This window comes from Ictidomys tridecemlineatus, chromosome 9 (genome assembly GCF_052094955.1).
Source record: "Ictidomys tridecemlineatus isolate mIctTri1 chromosome 9, mIctTri1.hap1, whole genome shotgun sequence".
Taxonomy (NCBI): Eukaryota; Metazoa; Chordata; class Mammalia; order Rodentia; family Sciuridae; genus Ictidomys; species Ictidomys tridecemlineatus.
Window position 1 is genome coordinate 82,783,946 of NC_135485.1, and position 17,387 is coordinate 82,801,332.

Sequence of the window (17,387 nt, forward strand, 5' to 3'; positions counted from 1 at the left end):
ATTAAAGATTAAACTGAAACAAATACAAAAATAAAAAATAAAAAAAATAAATGGAGTCACATAGTATGTGATTTTTTTTTAAAAAAAGAGTGAGAGAGAGAGAGAATTTTTTAAATATTTATTTATTTTTTCTTAGTTCTCGGCGGACACAACATCTTTGTTTGTATGTGGTGCTGAGGATCGAACCTGGGCCGAACGCACGCCAGGTGAGCGCGCTACCGCTTGAGCCACATCCCCAGCCCCATGAGTGATGTTTTGAGTTGGCTTTTAGACTGTTGATGTCTATTCAAGTTGGTTTATAGTTTCTTACTTTTATTACTAAGTACTGATTATTACTGCCATTTGTTTAACCATTTGCCCTTTCTAGCATATTTGGCTTGTTCCCAGTTTGGGGCTATTTCAACCAAAGCTATCATAAACAATCATGTACATATTTTAGACATTTAAACTTTAAAAATTGTAGCAAATACATGTAAACTTTACCATCTTAACCATTTTAAGTGTGCAGAACAGTGGCATTAAATAAATTCATATTGTTTTGCTATCATAATCACCTTCTGTTCATAGTATTCATTTCCTCTGTGCTGGGTGTGGTGGCGCACACCTGTAATCCCAGCTGCTTAGGAAGCTAAGGCAGGAGCATCACAAATTCAAGGCCAGCCTTAGCAACTTAATGAGACCCCATCTTGAAATAAAAACAATAAAAAGAGCTAGTGATACGGCTCAGTGGTAGATCACCCCTGGATTCAATCCCTAGCACTGGGGGAAAAATTCTTTACATTTTAAAAAACTGAAATTGTACTTACCAAATGTTAACTCTCCCTCCCTGTCTCTCAGCCCTACTATTCCCCTTTATGCCTCAAGAAGTATGCCTACTCTGAGTACCTCATACAAGTAGAGTCACACAGTATTTCTCCTTTTTCTCCTTGATTTCACTTTAGTAGCATTTGGCAGAATCGTCGTTTAGAGATCAATAACATTTGCATGCACATGCGTGTGCACACACATATAACTCCATATATATGTCATGTATACAGCTGTTGCATATATATAACTCCATCCCTATGGTGTTTATATAGTCACTTGTCAAGGGACAATTGGGTTATTTCCACCTTTTGTCTATTGTGAATAATGCTGCCATGAACATGGGTGTATGAGCATGTCTTTGAGTCCCTGCTTTCAATTCTCTGAAGTGTATACCAACCCCATACCTATTTCTGCATGGGCATAAGATTTCATTTTTCTGGAATATGCCAAGTTCTAAGATTCCTAGATGTATGATCAGTATATGCTCTGTTTTTAAAGAAACTGCCAGCTGGGTGCCATGACACATGCCTGTTATCCCAGTGGCTTGGGAGGCTGAGGCAGGACGATTATGAGTTCAAAGCCAGCTCAGCAACTTAGCAAGGCCCTAAGCAACTCGGTGAGATCCTAGCTCTAAATAAAATATAAAAAAGGGCTGGGGATATGACTCAGTGGTTAAATACCCATGGGTTCAATCCCTGGTACCAAACAACAAACAAAAACCCTGCCAAACTGTTTTTTCAAAGTGGTCTTAGCATTTTATATTCCCATCAGCAACGTGTAAGAGATAGATGCTCTCTGCATGCTCACTAGCATGTAGTATTATCACCATTTCAAAAGCTATTCTAGCCGGTATATAGTGACATCTCCTATGGCTTTAATTTATATTTCCCTAATAGTTAATAACACTGAACTCCTTCCATGTGTGTGTGTTCTTTTCTTAACCATCTATCTGCATATCCTTTTTGGTGAAATGTCTGTTTGTATGTTTTGCTCATTTTCTAGTTGGATTATTTGTTTGTTTTTCTCTTTTTCCCCCCAGTACTGGGGATTGAACTCAGGACCACACACATGCTAGGCAAGAGCTTAACCACTGAGCTACAGCTCCAACCCTGATGATTTCTTTTACTGTTCAGTTACTGTTCATTTCTTTATTTATTCTAGGCGATACCATTTTCAAATAGAAAATTTGCGAATATTTTCTCACAATCCACAGTTTGTCCTTTCATTCTTTTAGCAAGGCCACTTGGCCATTCACCAAGCAACAGGTTTTTATTTTGATAGTCCAGTTTATTAATTTCCCTTCATGCATTGTGCTTCTGGTGTCGTGTCTAAGAACCATATCCCTAATTCATGGTCTAAAGCTTGTCTCCTGTTAATTTATAAAAGTTTTGTAGTTTGGGGCTTTACACTTAAGTCTGTAATCCATTTTATTTTGTTTTGTTTTCTTTTTGTAAGATGTGTGAGGTTGAAGTCGGCTTGCAGAAGTATTCAGACAAGCTAGTCACTTCCTCCCCCAGGAGCCAGGGGTCCCCTTATCCTCATTTCTACAAAACTGCCTCCCACAGCCACTGCTAGTCCACTCTGCACCCACATGCATCCCCATGTTGCCCAGTGGGACATTCTGTGTCTTCCTTTTTTAAACTGCTGTTGAGCTCATCTGTCATTGTGTGGTCAGCCATCCACATGGTCCTGGAGCCATTTTTAGTGTATTCTCAGAGCTGTGCAACATCATCACTGTCAATTTTAGATCACATTCATCACTCCAAAGAGAAACCCCCATACCCTCTGCCACTCCCCTGATCCCCATCTGCTACCCCAGCCTGAAGCAATAGCTAGTCTACTTTCTATCTCTATAGATCTGCCTCTTCTAGAAAATTCCTATCAATGCAGTCACACATGGTCCATTGTGGCTGGCTTCTTTCACTTAGTATAACATTGTTTCGGTTTACCCATGTTGTCACAGGTATCTGTACTTTCTTACATTTTATGGCTGAGTAACATTCTGTTTGCTTGAATATACTACATCTTATCCATTCGTCAGTTGATGTACATTTGGGTTACTTTTACATTTTGTCCATTATAAATAATGCTGCCATAAACATGTATGTACAACTTTGTGTAAACATGCTTTTGCTCTTTTAGATATGTACCTAAGAGCAGAATTGCTAGGTCACATGGTAACTCTGCCAGACTTTTTTTCAAAGTGGCTGCAATATTTTACAGTCCTACCAGCAGTGCTTAGGATTCTGATTTCTCGCCAATAGTTTTGGAGTTCAAGCATTGCTGTTTTAATCTGGTTGTCTTTTATTATCCAGTTTTATTGGTTCTTTGAATATTTTGGATATCAGCCCCTTATTGGTACATGATTTGTAATTATTTTCTTCCATTCTGTAGGTTTTATTTCCATTTCTTAATAAGTATCCTTTGAAGCACAAAGACTTGAGTTTCAGTTGTGTTTTTCTATTTTATTGCCATTGCTTATGCATTTGGTGTCATGTCTAAGAATTTACTGTCAAATCTGAGGTCGTGAAGATTTGATCCATGTTTTCTTTTAAGAGTTCTTACATTTAGGTCTTTAATCTATTTTGTGTTCATATTGGAGAGATGTGGTCCAACTTTATTCTTGTGCATAGGCCCTCCAAGTGTTACATCATCATTGGTTAAGGGAAGAGAAAAAAGAAAGAAAAAGATAAGGAGAAGAAAGGAAAGACTATTTTTTCCCTATTGAATGGTCTTGTCACACCTGTTGAAAATTAGCCGTCCATAGACTGTAGGTATACTTCTGAGCTCTCGATTCTATTTCATTGATCTACAACATCTGTACCACACTATCTTAACTGCTGTTGCTTTGTAATAGGTTTCAAAGTTGTGAAGTATGGGTTTTTCTACTGTGTTATTCTTTTTAAAAGTTATTTTGGCTATTCTTGATATCTAGCAATTCCATGTAAATATTAGAATCAACATGTCAATTTCCGAAAATAATACAGCTGGGATTCTGATAGAGAGTGCTTTACTGTATAGATCAGACATCTTGACAATATCATGTCTTCTGACCATGAACATGGGATGTTTTTCCACTTCTTTTTTATAACTTCTTTAATTTCTTTCAACCAGTGTGTTTAGCTTTCAGAATATAAATATTGCACTTCCTTTTTTATTTTATTCCTAAGTATTTTGTTCTTTTTGGTGACATTATACATGGAATTGTTTTCTCAATTTCATTTTTGGATTTCCTGTTGTGCATGTACAGAAGTAGTAGTGATTTTTGTATATTGATCTTGTTTCTAGCAATGTTGTGGGACTCTTGTATTCTAATAGGTTTTAGTGGATGCTTAGGATTTTCTGTGTACAAAATCATGTCATCTGTGAACAAAGAGGTTTTCACTTTCAGCTAGCTAATTAGCCTCTTAGGACATGTGTTGTTCTCTCCCTCTCACATTTCTTTTTACCACTCTCTTGCTCTGGATCCTGGCATTCTCGAGCTTTTAACAGAAGGGGACACTCACAGTTGTCTTTCCTTAATCACAGAATCTCTGTAGCTCACTTGGATTTATTAGAAGTTCCAATTAAGAAACCTGTCTCATTATTTGTTGATGAATCTTCTCTCAGAACTGAAACTGGAGGTTATCAAGCAGAATACGTGATCACTAATTTGAATTCTCTTTAGAATATAGTCAACCTGAGAGAATGTCAGACCAGATGGCAAAATGTACTGCATTTAGTACACAGAGTTTGTCAACTCACGTGCACTGAGAGTTGGTTTTCGTGGCAGCATCATGTGACTTTAGGATGCTTTGAAAACAAGGAGGGTTTCTTAACCTCTGCTAGAACCCCCATAAAAATGAACAAATTAAGGAACATGTAGATGCAGCTTCCTTCCTTCTTAGAGGAGCGGCTATCATCAGGGCTGTGGCCCATGCAAAGTCAGAATGAGAAATGGCACCATGGATGTGAAAGGAAATGCTCTAGCAAGCAGTTATGCCAAAGTAGCAGCCTCAGCCAAAGTTATGCTCCTAAATGGACCCCAAAGAGTAAATCTAGAGTGATTCAAAGAGAGTATTACACATTCTCAACGTGAAGACCCTGGTTCTGAAAAAAGAATAATATTAAAAATTATAACCTTCACTTGGATAATCTCTAGTGCTCCCAAAATGGCTGCTTTCTGGTATCAGATTATTTCAGATGGATATTATCTAAATTTCTCCATGTAGTTGCCCATCATAATACAGACAACTTGGTCACTATCTTAAATTAGTATTGGAGAAGGAACTTTTAAAAGGGAGCTTTTTAACAGATTATTTTCAGGTTATGGATCACATGTCAGCATAATTCTGGAAATCCTGTAAAGGTGGGGCATGGCCAGGAGCCAAAGCCTCCGGGGCCACCCTGCACACCTTCAGGTGGGTCTTACCCAGCTTCCATTCTTAAAGAGTTGGAATATGTATGCATCAATGTATATCTGTTTTCAGGATGAGCTGAAGCATTTCCTTGCTAAACATGCACAGTCCTTACAACCACTAGCAGCTGCTTGGTTTTTTCCCCCAACCTGAGGCTCCTAACTTTCATATCAAGTGATCAAGGCACATATTTTACAGGAATCATTAGAACTCCATAAGGCATTACCCCATGTTTAAAAATGACACTGTTTTTACCATACATAATCTCCCAGAAAGCTTGAAAGAACCAACATTATTCTTAAATTAAAATGAGCAAATTTTTCAGAAACCCTTGAACTCCTAGCTAAAGGTTTTACTCACAGAATTCCTTATGGCCATAAGATTCACTCATTTGGGACACATCAATTCTTCCCCTGAGAACTGGTACAGTAAGGCCCACTTACTTAGGGGTTTTGCCTCCAATGATAAATCTACACTGCTATTCTCAGGCATGGAAAAGTACTGCAAAGGACTTGGGTCTAGATCCTTCCCACAGCATCTTCCTAAAGACCCTCTTTGTTACATTAAACCACAAGATTTTGTCTATTAAGAGTCACAGGGGAAAGGTCGAACCTCCTTGCAAAGGACCTTTCAAGGAACCACTAACAAAACTATCACTAACTCTGGAATAAGTTATTGACAGCAGCTCTCCCTGGGATACAGATCTGTGTCTTTGTGTTGGCACAGGAAGTGATGGGCTGCTGCATTGCTCTGGATTTCTCATTGGCTTGACGTGGTGGCATCTGCGCTTCTTTCTGAATTTGGATCAATGAACAGGCTAGACGTCACATTAAAGAGAACAATTTGCTCCATTCTTCTGCACGGCTACCATTTCTTATCAGATATTATGAAGATGATATAACAAGATCATGGGCTACGGTGTACATGAACAATGGAACATTCCCCACGTGGTGAAGATAGCATCTCTAGTGGTCCCTGAAGTGGCCAGCCTCTCTCCAGCAAGAGAATGAGCAGAAGGGGGATCCATAAGCACACAAGCGGAAGATGGCCACACCACTGAGCCACAGGTCTGGCTCACACTTTTTCAGCAACCATCCTGGAAGCCAGAAGGTGACGTGTGCAGCAGTCATCTCAGACATGGCCTGAACTTGGTCAATCACTGCAGCTCCTCTCTCTTTTGCCCCCACTACCAACTCAGGACCAACCATGGAAAGTCACATATCTCCCTGAAGCAGCCACATGAGAAGTCCTGCTCCCAGCTAGGTCAGCCCAGTTTTCCACGTCAACAGCTCTCAACCTGGGGCACACCTGAGCTTCCTTTTATTTTTTTTCCATTGTAAAGGTGTCTCACTCCCTGCATGCATTTGCATGTCTGCTGCAGATAGAGGTGGCTGATGACTTGGTTATAGGAACCTCTGAATCATCTCTGACTGCTCTTATTTGAAAGGCCTTTATTTCCACATGGGCAAAGCCCTTCCTCTTCTAGAGAAGAAAACCAAGTCCCAGAGAAGGTCATTGAGGGGACCTCCAAATGTCTTGGAGTATTTGGCACAGATTCCTGTCCCCCTCTTCTTCCTTAGTAATTGTAGCTGAGCTCACTCCTGCTGTGTTAGACAAAGACTTTGGTTTCCAGTCTCCTCAACAGGGAGTCTATAAGCAGGAGTGATACACTGCAGTTGTTTATTGAGGAATGTCTGTAATCTTCATGTTTGTTACATGTTTGTTGGGGACCGCAAATCAAGATGGCGCCTGGCAGTTTGCCAGGAGGAGTGGTTTGTAAGACAACGCCACCGAGCCATTAAGTCGGTGGGGATTCCTTATTGGCTGACTGTTGTATCTAGATAATGCTAATTGAGTCGAGCTGTGTGTAATCAGTTAGGTATTTATACCTCTGCTGTTCTGCAATAAAGCGGCTCTTACTACCTTGGGTGCCCACTACCTTGAGTTCCAGCTCAGTTCCCACTGAGTTTTCCCGAAATGAAGCAGTTCCCGCTTCAACCTTCAAGATGCTTGTCACCTCCCAGTTATTTGGCCCAGACAGACTGCGGTACATGTTTAATTGAATAATAAGTGAAGAAGGATTTTTGACTGATTTGTTTTAAGGTGGGTGCTATGTAATAAAGTATTTGGCCGATCTTTATTGCTGGTTCCTTGGAATTTCCTGAGCAACAAGAGAGCCCTTGGACCATGCATGATATGCAGAGTGGCAGCCTGGCCTTGCCAGAATTACCAACCAAATGATTCGAGGGTTGGGGCTTTGAGCCATGTCGTATCAGTCCATCCTCTAGGGAAAGGAAGGGGGCTGGTGACTGGGTTCAACTGAGGGGTCAAGGATAGAATCCACTATATCTGTGTAATGAAAGTCCAATTAAAACCCTGGACCCTGATGCTCAGGTGAGCCTCCCTGGTTGGCAGTACTCTGTGTATTGTCACACATAAGTGTGCAGGTAGCCTAATGTGCTCCTGGGAAATGACAGGAGCTTTGCATTTGGAAGTTCCTAGACCTTGCCCAATCTACATCTCTTCCTTAGGCTGGTTCTACTGGGTCTCTTTTAGCTATCATTAAATTTATGATGACAATGTAATATTGTATGGTGGTGCATATCCATGATCCAGTGACTCCAGAGGCTGAGGAAGGAGGTTCTCAAGTTCAAAGGCAGACTCAGCATCTTAGAAAGACCCTAAGCAGCTTAGAGAGATCCTGTCTCTGATAAAAAAATAAAAAAGGGTTGGGTTGGGGATGTGACTCAGTGGTTAAGCACACCTGGGTTCAATCCCTGGTACCAAAAACAAGCAACAAAAACATAGCCCTTTGTCCTGAGTTCTGAGAATCATTCTAGTGAGTTATCTAACATACAGGGGTAGTGGGGACCCCTGAATTTGTAGCCAGCTCTCAGAAGTGAAGGTGGTCTGGGGACTCCTCAATCTGTGAGGGCAGCCTTGTAAACTACCATGTTTTTAACCCATGAAGTTTATCCCAATTCTGAGCAGTTGGCATCAGAAACTATTACAGTGCAAAATCTAAAAGCACTCAATTTCTATTACACACACAAAAAAAAAAACACACCACACTATCTTAAAGATGAAACTATGCTAATCTATTTCTGAATTTGAAAAACAGGAAGCACCATTACATTTTTCTAAGGAAATGTTTAATTGGCAGTTTTCTAGAAGGAAAGCATTTCTACTAGTACAAAAATATGAAATCAGCCAGGTGCACTGAGAAAACGTGAGAAAGTCAAATTCTTTTTTCAAAGTAACTCCCAACTGTTGAGAACCCACTGGAAGCTCCCTTCTCAGAGGAAGCATGAGACATGACCTTCAGCAACTGATAAGAGTGGTGAGATGATGAACAGAAAATTACTTAAATGGTTATCACAAGACCAGAGAACCTCTGGAAGGTGTGGTCATTCATTGTGGCTCTCCACACGTTAGAGATTTAGTAATTTACCAAAACATTGAATCATCTTCGTAATTCAGTTTTAGAACACACTTCCCCCCCGTCCCCATAACATTGTGGTCACTCTCATTTGCCATTCTCAGGACACCACTAAATCTCATTTGTCTCTGAAAAATGTCCTTTTCTGGACATTTCCTAAGGATAAAAACCATATAATATGGACTCTGATATCTGCCGTCTTTCATTTAGAATAATGTTTTTGAGGTTTTTATTTTTTATGACAGCCATATTTTAGTGGTTTTCATCTTAAAAGAAGATTTCATTCCAAAAATTCCAAATCTAGTAGCATGCAGTTGCAATGGGAATTGCTTCTTGCTCAGATACAGACTACTTGTGGCCTCACAGAGAAGGTAATGTGCTACAGAGAAACAAGGACACAGGGTGTCCTATATCAAGGGCTTTCAGTCTCATCCCCAAACTACAGCTGAACCCACGGGAGGAGGCCAGCCCAGGAAGGTCTGCAGGGCAATGCTCTCTAAAGATCCATCTCCTTAGCCTAATCATGGCTGGGCTAGGTCACTGATGGCTGTCCACCTGCTCAGCCTTGTCACTCTGGCACCTGTGACACCCCTCCCCGTGATCCACAGGATGTGGTGACCAAGGACAGGCACAGTTAAACACTGGCCTCCACAGGTAGAAGGCACCGGGCAGGCCATTTTCAGCTTCCTTTCAGCTCATGTGGTGGATTTCAAATCTGAAAGGAATTTTCCTCACATTCCTTCAGCTCTCAGGGTTTTTCTCTGGGGTGAAGAATTGATGTATGCCGAGTTCTGAGTTATACTAGTGGGCTTTCTCAGTTTTACCAAATTCAAAGAGTTGCTCTAGAGGTAGGCACAATGGCATGCACCTGTAGTCCCACACACTGAGCAGGAGGATTGCTGGAATTCAAGACCAGCATGGGCAAAACAGCAGGATCCCATCTCAAAACAAAAATCTTAATAATACTAACTTCTAGCATGGTAGACTAGGAGCTTGATAGACCCACTTGCCTAAAAGGTTACTGTTCTAAAAATTATCCAGTATAACAAAGAGCAGAAGAGCCAGCAGAGGCTCCCCACATGGTCCACATTCCAGGGTTGTAACCAGCAGGGGGAGCTCTCCGGCTTCTGAAGGGATGGCTCCACCCCCGACACACACACCCCAAGGTTCTCTCCAGTATGAATTCTCTGATGTGTAATAAGGGGTGAACACTGATGACGGCTTGCCACATCCACACCTCCATCTTTCAAAGGGTATATGGCTTTGAGATTTTTATTTTATTTGTTTTGATACTGGGGATGGAACCTAGGGCCTCACACATGCTTCATAAACTTTAGGATATTTTAAATATAAGATTTAAAGGGACTTTTTTAGATGGGAATTTTAGATTAGAAATAAAGTACAAGTGTACTTTAGGTTAATGATTGGTTAAGAGACTTAGAGTCTGGTTACGTAGCTTGACATTAGTTAATAAGAATATAACATATCTCGGGAAAAATAGTAAATCTTGGGAAAATCTGAAAAATGTAAATTAGTGACATATTTTATTAATGATTCTGTACTTTTAATAATTACATGAAGGTCATATCCTGGAAAAATGTAAATTAATGTTACATTTTTTGTACCCCCAATCATGGTTAAGGAAATGTCATGTCTCAGCAAAGTTTTAAATTATATAATCAATGACGTATTCTGAATCTATAATGATGAGAAAAATTGTAATAAAAGATGACCCAGAGAAAGCTGCATCTCTCTCTGGAGATTGCTCCAATGGAACGACTCCTGTCTTATCTTTTCGCCGACGCCTCTCATCCTTCAGGACTCCCTGGACCCCGCTAGGGCAGGACCCCGGGAAGAATGCATTTGGATTCACTGTACACTATTGCAACACAACTTTTCATTTACCTAATTGGACACGATGTAGCATTGCACCCTATGTTACTCATCCATGTACCTGGGGGAATAATGTCCATCTCATTCCACCATCTATCCTGCCCCATACATCCTTCCCTCTCCTCCCTCCCATTTGATCAAAATTTCTCCATTTCTCACATTCCCCCCATTTTGGATCAGCATCTAGTTCTTAAGAGAGAACATTCAGCCTCTGGATTTATGGGATTGGCTTACTTCACTTAGCATGATAGTCTCCAACTCCATTCATTTACCTGCAAATGGTATCATTATATTTTCTTTTAATGCTGAGCATTAGTCCATTGTGTTTATATAGGATAATGTTTTTGTATCCACAGCAGAACATCTAGGTTGCTTCCACAGTTTAGCTATAGTGAATTGAGTTGCTATAAACATTGGTGTGGCTGCCTTTCTACAGTATGCTGATATTAAGTCCTTTGGGTATAGACCGAGGAGTGGGGTAGTTGGGCCAAATGGTGGTTCTAATCCAAGTTTTCTAAGGAACAATGGAGTTTTGAACTGGCTGTTGGTCACCTGGTGGTACTCCATGGGGTCCTCCAAGCCTGGCTTGCATCTGCCTCCCCCCATCCTCTGGGATGAGCCAGATGCTCAATCGTGTCATCTGCAGTAAATGGCTTTCCTATGTCCTGTTCCTCATCAGCTTGCAGTGCTGGATCTGCCCCCAAGATGGAACTGAGCAGTGGATGCACAGGCATTGCTCCGATGTCCTGCTACCTCCTGACATGGAAAGAACATCTCAGAGGCTTGTTGTATATCCACCCTCACCCCTGCTTTGCTTTTTAATAACTTGATTTATTTATTTATTTATGTGGTGCTGAGGATTGAACCCAGGGCCTTGCACATGTGAGGTGAGTGCTCTACCTCTGAGCCATAACCTCATCCCCTACCCCTGCTTTTGCTATCTCTCATTGAAGTCTTAAGTGACCTCATTCCACTCATTCTAACAAGCCTTTAGACATTCCCCATCTCCAAAACAAGAACTTTTCTCCTCTGATGGATACCCCTCATTCAACACCCACATTTGCAAGTTCCTGCAAAGATAAAAAAAATTAGGTGCTATACTAAAATTCTCAGAACAGATGCTCTAGCATTGAAAATGCTGCAGAGACAACTTGGCTACACCATGAACAAGCTCTGCCATTGACTTCAGGTCCTTCCCTGCTAGGAAAGGAGGCCAAGTGCTATCCAGATGCAGCTAATAGAATTATCTCTGTTCTCTGGTTTTGATTCTTCAGAATCAAACACACACACATTCTCTCTCTCTCTCTCTCTCTCTCTCTCTCTCTCTCTCTCTCTCTCTCTCTCTCTCTCTCTCTGAAATACAATTTGGACCTCGGCACACATATCAATATGGTAAATACTAATTATTTACAGAAGAAGGTTCTAAACCATGTGTTTGCTTGATGTTATTGTTTTTATTATTTTCTCAAGAGGCTAGGAACAAAGAGGATCCTGTGGCTGTCCTCCTTAAAATCTTCATGGCTCTTCCTTTCTGGCAAGTCTCATGGGTTGTACAGCCAGGAAGGGGAATGAATTTGGAGGCCAGAGCTAAGGACAGCCCAGTCTGTGAAATCAGATTTGGTGTTTTCTGGCACAGTTTGGAACACTGACACCTGAGCCCAAAGATCTGTCCAGAGAGTCAATTTTGAAAACACTTGTTTTTACACATGAAAGGCACATCTTCATGGAAAGATAAAAGGAAAGAAATGTGACTTATAATTACTGCTAAGCATCTGTTAGCAGTTGTGTATACTAATATGGCCCATGAAGAAGGCCAAATTTTTGCCCTGTTTCCAAACCTCATACACACACACACACACACACACACACACACACACACAAATTCTAACAACTAAAACATTCATGACACCTACCAAATAATTGTGAAAATGGGAAAATTATATGTATACAAAAAAATTTCAGAATACACTGCTTTTCAGAGCTTTTCAGAAACGCTGCCACTCAGAGGTGCTGGAGTTTTGCACTGACAGAAGCCACATTTGAAACAAGCCCCGAGGCCATACCTGAACACACCCAAGCTCATGTGCTTGTACTCCACACTGGGTTCCTCACCTTGGCGCCCTTGGCCCATCAGGCCACATCCTTTTTAGTCTGTAGAGGTCTTCCCCGTGCAGTGTAGACATTCAGCAGCACCCATGGCCTCTACGTGAGATTTGCACCAGCACCCCTGACTTGTGATAACTCAAAAGGTCTCTAGGCATTGTCAAATGACCCGAGGGGAGGGGGAAAGTCACCTGTGTTGAGGGAGCCCTGCCTGGCCTGGACCAGGCTCTCAATGAACATCAGTGGAGAAAGGCATTGCAGTGCCCATGAGGACATGAGGACAACAGCAGAAGCCCTCTGTCTCAGGGGCTTGAATTTGCTGTGGATCCTGTATGTTCTGCAAAGGGACCCCAGCTTCCTAGATTCGATTCTATTAGAAGGTGTCCTTGCAAATGTGGCAACTGAGCAAAAGTGAGCTTCTCCATCCATGTGGATTAGACAGGACCTCAGGTAGATCTGCAGGCATGTTGTAACCAACAGCCAATCAACATACGCTTAGAAAATCATGGAAAGACTAATGACGGGGGTGGGGTGCTTCACAGATGCCAAACCCACACCTGCCTTCTTAGTCTGTAGAGGCCTTCCCCGTGCAGTGGTAGACATTTAGCAGCACCCATGGCCTCTACTTGAGTTGTGCACCAGCACCCCTGACTTGTGATAACACAAAAGGTCTCTAGGCATTGTCAAATGACCTGAGGGGAGGAGGAAAGTCACCTGTGTTGAGACCCATCAGCTTCAGGGTCACCTGGGACCTTGTTACAAACACACATTCTCAGACCCCGCCCCAGATTGGCAAAACCAGGAACTCCAGTGGGGCCCAGGAAACTGGTTAACTCTCTGTGAGACACAGGCACTCTGAGGTGGAAGAGGACTCGGGAAAGGCCCTGCAGTGAATCACTATTTGGTGACAGACAGGTCACAGGGGCCACAGCATGACCAAGAGGTTGCAGGCCGTGGGGGACAAAAAGCCCAAAGCTGGAGCTACCTGGGAGGGTTTGCAGCCAACACTTCCCCTTGTGCTATCTCCATGACCTTGGCCAAGTGACCTGATCTTTCAGTGCCTCAGTTGTCACCTATGGAAAATGGGGACAACCAAAGCACTGTTCCTCCTGCAACTATTGAGGGATGAGGAAGCTTTTATGATAAGGTGCTTAGAAGAGTGCTTGGCTCCAAGACCTTCGGACAAGTCAACTAACTGGTCTTGTCTTCACCATCACTGGCCTGTCTTGCCCCCGACTGTTCCCCTACAAGCCAGCCAGGCAGGTGCTTCCTTTTCTGCCACATCCTCAGCAGGGAGCCCTGGCCTGGCCTGGACCAGGCTCTCAATGAACATCGGTGGAGAAAGGCATTGCAGTGCCCATGAGGACATGAGGACACCAGCAGAAGCCCTCTGTCTCAGGGGCTTGAACTTTGCTGTGGATCCTGTATGTTCTGCAAAGGGACCCCAGCTTCCTAGATCCAATTCTATTAGAAGGTGTCCTTGCAAATGTGGCAACCGGGCAAAATTAGACGGGACCTCTGGTAGATCTACAGGCATGCTGTAACCAACAGTCAATCAACACATGCAGAGAAAATCATGGAAAGACTAAAGGTGGGGGCGGGGTGCTTCACAGATTCTGTGTGTTTTCTTCCTCTACTTCTAGGATTCTCTCTACCCACCTCCTGAAGTCAGTCATACAACTATCCCCATTTCAGATATGCAAACACTGAGGTCCCAAGAGGTTACAGAACATGCCCAAGGTCATTGTCCAGTAAGCAGTGAAAGTGTTCTTCTCATGCTGGTCTCTGATTTCAAACCCATACCTGCCTTTTTTCCCAGGGCACTTCCTGGTCTGCACATAGGGATTACATGCCTTAAGATTGGGAGGACAGTCCTAATTTCAAACCTTCTACCTCACGTTATGCTGAAGACCATCCTTAGCAGCAGAGCACGTGTCTTATTTGGCTTAAAAACTCCGTCTCTAGCAGTAATGAGATCTGTCTGCCACAGCCCCGTCACACAGCCATTTGGGACCACAGGAGTGTGGAGAAAGAGTGACCACAGGAGTGTGGAGAAAGAGGACACAATTCAGGAAAGCGAAATACGAAGAAGCAAGAGCTAAATATAGAACAGACAGGACCAGCAGAGAGAGCCCAGCTGACAGGCCTAGAGAAGGGCTGGGGTGAGCCAGAGATTTCCACGGGTATTGATGAAGTTCTGCTGTGTGCCTGGCACTATGCTGAGAAGTAGACGCTGCACTGAGCACAGTCTCTGACCTTGCCCTGCTAAAGATCCCAGTCTGGGGATTCAAAGCTGGATGACATTGTCCAGCACTATGCCATTTCTTCACACCCCAGCTGACCTCCAGCCCCCAACACCATGGCCCATTTGCCTACAGTGAAGGCCAGAAGCAGCTTCCCGTCATGGCTGGCAGGAGTGGGTGGAGAACACCCCAGCTCTCTCACCCTGTAGGAGGGCTTCTACTAGTAGCATGATCTACATGGACCCCCAGCACTCCTTATCAGGACTGTGCTTAGTCACTCAGTGACAACAACTGGCTGGTACACCCTGTCTTCCAGTTCCTAATCACTTCCTGTTCCCACCTGGAGTTTTCTAGCATCACCTCCCAAGAAAACTACTTGCTAACAAATCTGTATAACAGAGTCTCCACACTTTACATCAGGGAAGCCAGAGAATGAAAGAAGGTTCTAGAAAGATATACAGTGATCCCAGTCTATCTGGCCATTTTATGCCTGAATTTATAGTTCTCCTTGGCTGCTCTGACTGCCCTGATAGGTTTAGAAGAAAAGACAAGCCATATTTTGGGATGTAAAATGCATTCAGGCCGAGTCACTTTCACACAACCTACCAAGTAGGGGTAGAATCTCATGAAATTTTAAGTACAACAGAATGCCAAATGACTACTCATTCCAGTGAAGACATGCTGCAAATAAGACTTAGAAGACGTGCTACAAACAAGGCTTAGAAAAGTGACCTCAGAGAAGATTGTATCATTCTGCATTTGCTTCTGAAAGTTGAAGCACACAGTTCTAATGAGCCCAGGAAGAGGTTGATACCCAGTTGAGTTGGCATATGATGTACCAGAGCTCAGGACTTCAGGGCTGCTGTCAGGTGGTTCCCGGGCTCTTCTGGTCCTCACCTTCACTCAATGTCTTTTTGTTGGTGATGTAGTTCAGCAATGGATTACTGGCCCAGAGACTTGTTGTAGGTAGCCAACTCCAGGTGAGAAACTTGATAGATGTTAATGCTCACGGCTTCACACCAGCAACCTGCCCCTCAGTGATCATGCTCTCTAAAATATACACCATGCTAAATTGTATGGAAGCATTCTAGGTCTAGCCAAACCACACGATCTTTCAAAAACACCCCAATAACATTTAGAGGATTCACTCTCCAAAGCAAGCTTGCCAATGCCTGAGCGCCCACACACTCTATTGGCGCCAACCTCACCTCCTTTTACAATGCACACATCCACCAATATACCACTGCCTGTGGTGGTTGAGCGGCCTTTCCAATGGACGAGGTGGATGTGAATGTAACACGTGAATGAATTAGCATTTACCAACAACTGGAAGAAAAAAATCCATTCTCTAAGATATGATGATGGAGCTGCTCTGTGATCTAGACCATCCCCCTCTCCTGCATCCTCTCTCTTTTCCTCTGCCTCGATGGACCTCCAACTGAGCCCAGAAAGATGTCTCGTTTCTAGTCAGAAGCCCTGTCATGGCTTCCATTTCCAGGCCCTGATTCCTGGTTAACTGCAGCCAGAGCTCGCTTTCAAGGTAGTCTCTTCAGATCCCTTCCCTACCCTAACCACAGTGTGGGCTCTGGCCCCACCCTTACTCTCTACACCACCATTCCACATTATGGTCTTCCTGTCCCTCTCTGTGACCCAGGACTGCCCATGACCGACCCCACCCAAAAACAAGCTGTTGAACCAGGTGCCATCAAAGGGAAGAAATGACCAGAGATGGCTAACTTGAAGATTTCACAGAATAGTTCATGAGACAAGGAATATCCTGAACCAGTGAAATGACATAAGAGGAAGTCAATGAATTCTAACCTCAAGGGCAAATCCTACAGTACACTGGCTCTCAAATTCAGCTACACACTGGAGCCACCTGGGAGCTGTGCATAGTACTGACCGCTGGACCACCCACTGGCCCTGGGCTGATGGAATGGCTCTGGGCTAAGATGGGACAGTGGGGTTTGTAAATTACCAGTTGAGTATAATATAAAGCAAACTTTGAGAAGACTGCTTTTTCCCCACATGAAGAACTGTGTGCATACAGATGCAGAAGTACACAAATCTGCAGCATAAACCTCCTTGAGGGCCATAGATTAAATGCAGTGCAGTCACCAGCATCCTGGCTAGGAACATCACCAGCCTCCTATTTCCACCTTCCAGGTGATTGCAGCCCTGCCATCTAAGCATGGAGGAGTCCTCCCTGCTGAGAAATTTCAGTGTGCAGAATGGAGAGCCCTCTCTCCTGGGAGTCCCTGCTTTGACAATAAGTGCACTGGAGAAGTTGAAATCAAGTGGGAGGCACATGGGCAGGCTTCCTGGATGAGGCCCTATTGAAAGGAGGATGGGATCTGAGGAGTGGACCAGAGAGAGGAAAGATGGGAAGTACAGCAAGTACATTCAGAGCCAAGGTCAGGCCCAAAATACAATGTTGGCTGACAAGAGAGCCCTTGCACCAGGATCAACAATTTTGAGAAGGCAATGAGGACTGCCTGAAAAGAT

General features: G+C 43.1%; 1 protein-coding gene and 1 long non-coding RNA gene across 4 annotated transcripts in view; one reads left to right on the top strand and one right to left on the bottom strand.

Moving 5' to 3' along the window:
* LOC144366851 (uncharacterized) overlaps positions 1–10,414 on the top strand; it is a 12,947-nt gene extending 2,533 nt beyond the window's left edge. For 2 of the 3 annotated variants that reach the window (XR_013425994.1, XR_013425995.1), the window contains 2 exons: positions 137–206; positions 5,931–10,414. This is a non-coding gene — a long non-coding RNA (uncharacterized LOC144366851). Of the gene's footprint in view, positions 1–136 lie in introns of all 3 variants that reach the window. The other variant, XR_013425993.1, reaches the window with a different exon arrangement.
* The window catches only part of LOC144366850 (adherens junction-associated protein 1-like), a 103,175-nt gene that overhangs the window by 34,350 nt on the left and 51,438 nt on the right, over positions 1–17,387 (bottom strand). The gene's annotated exons all lie outside the window — the stretch shown is intronic.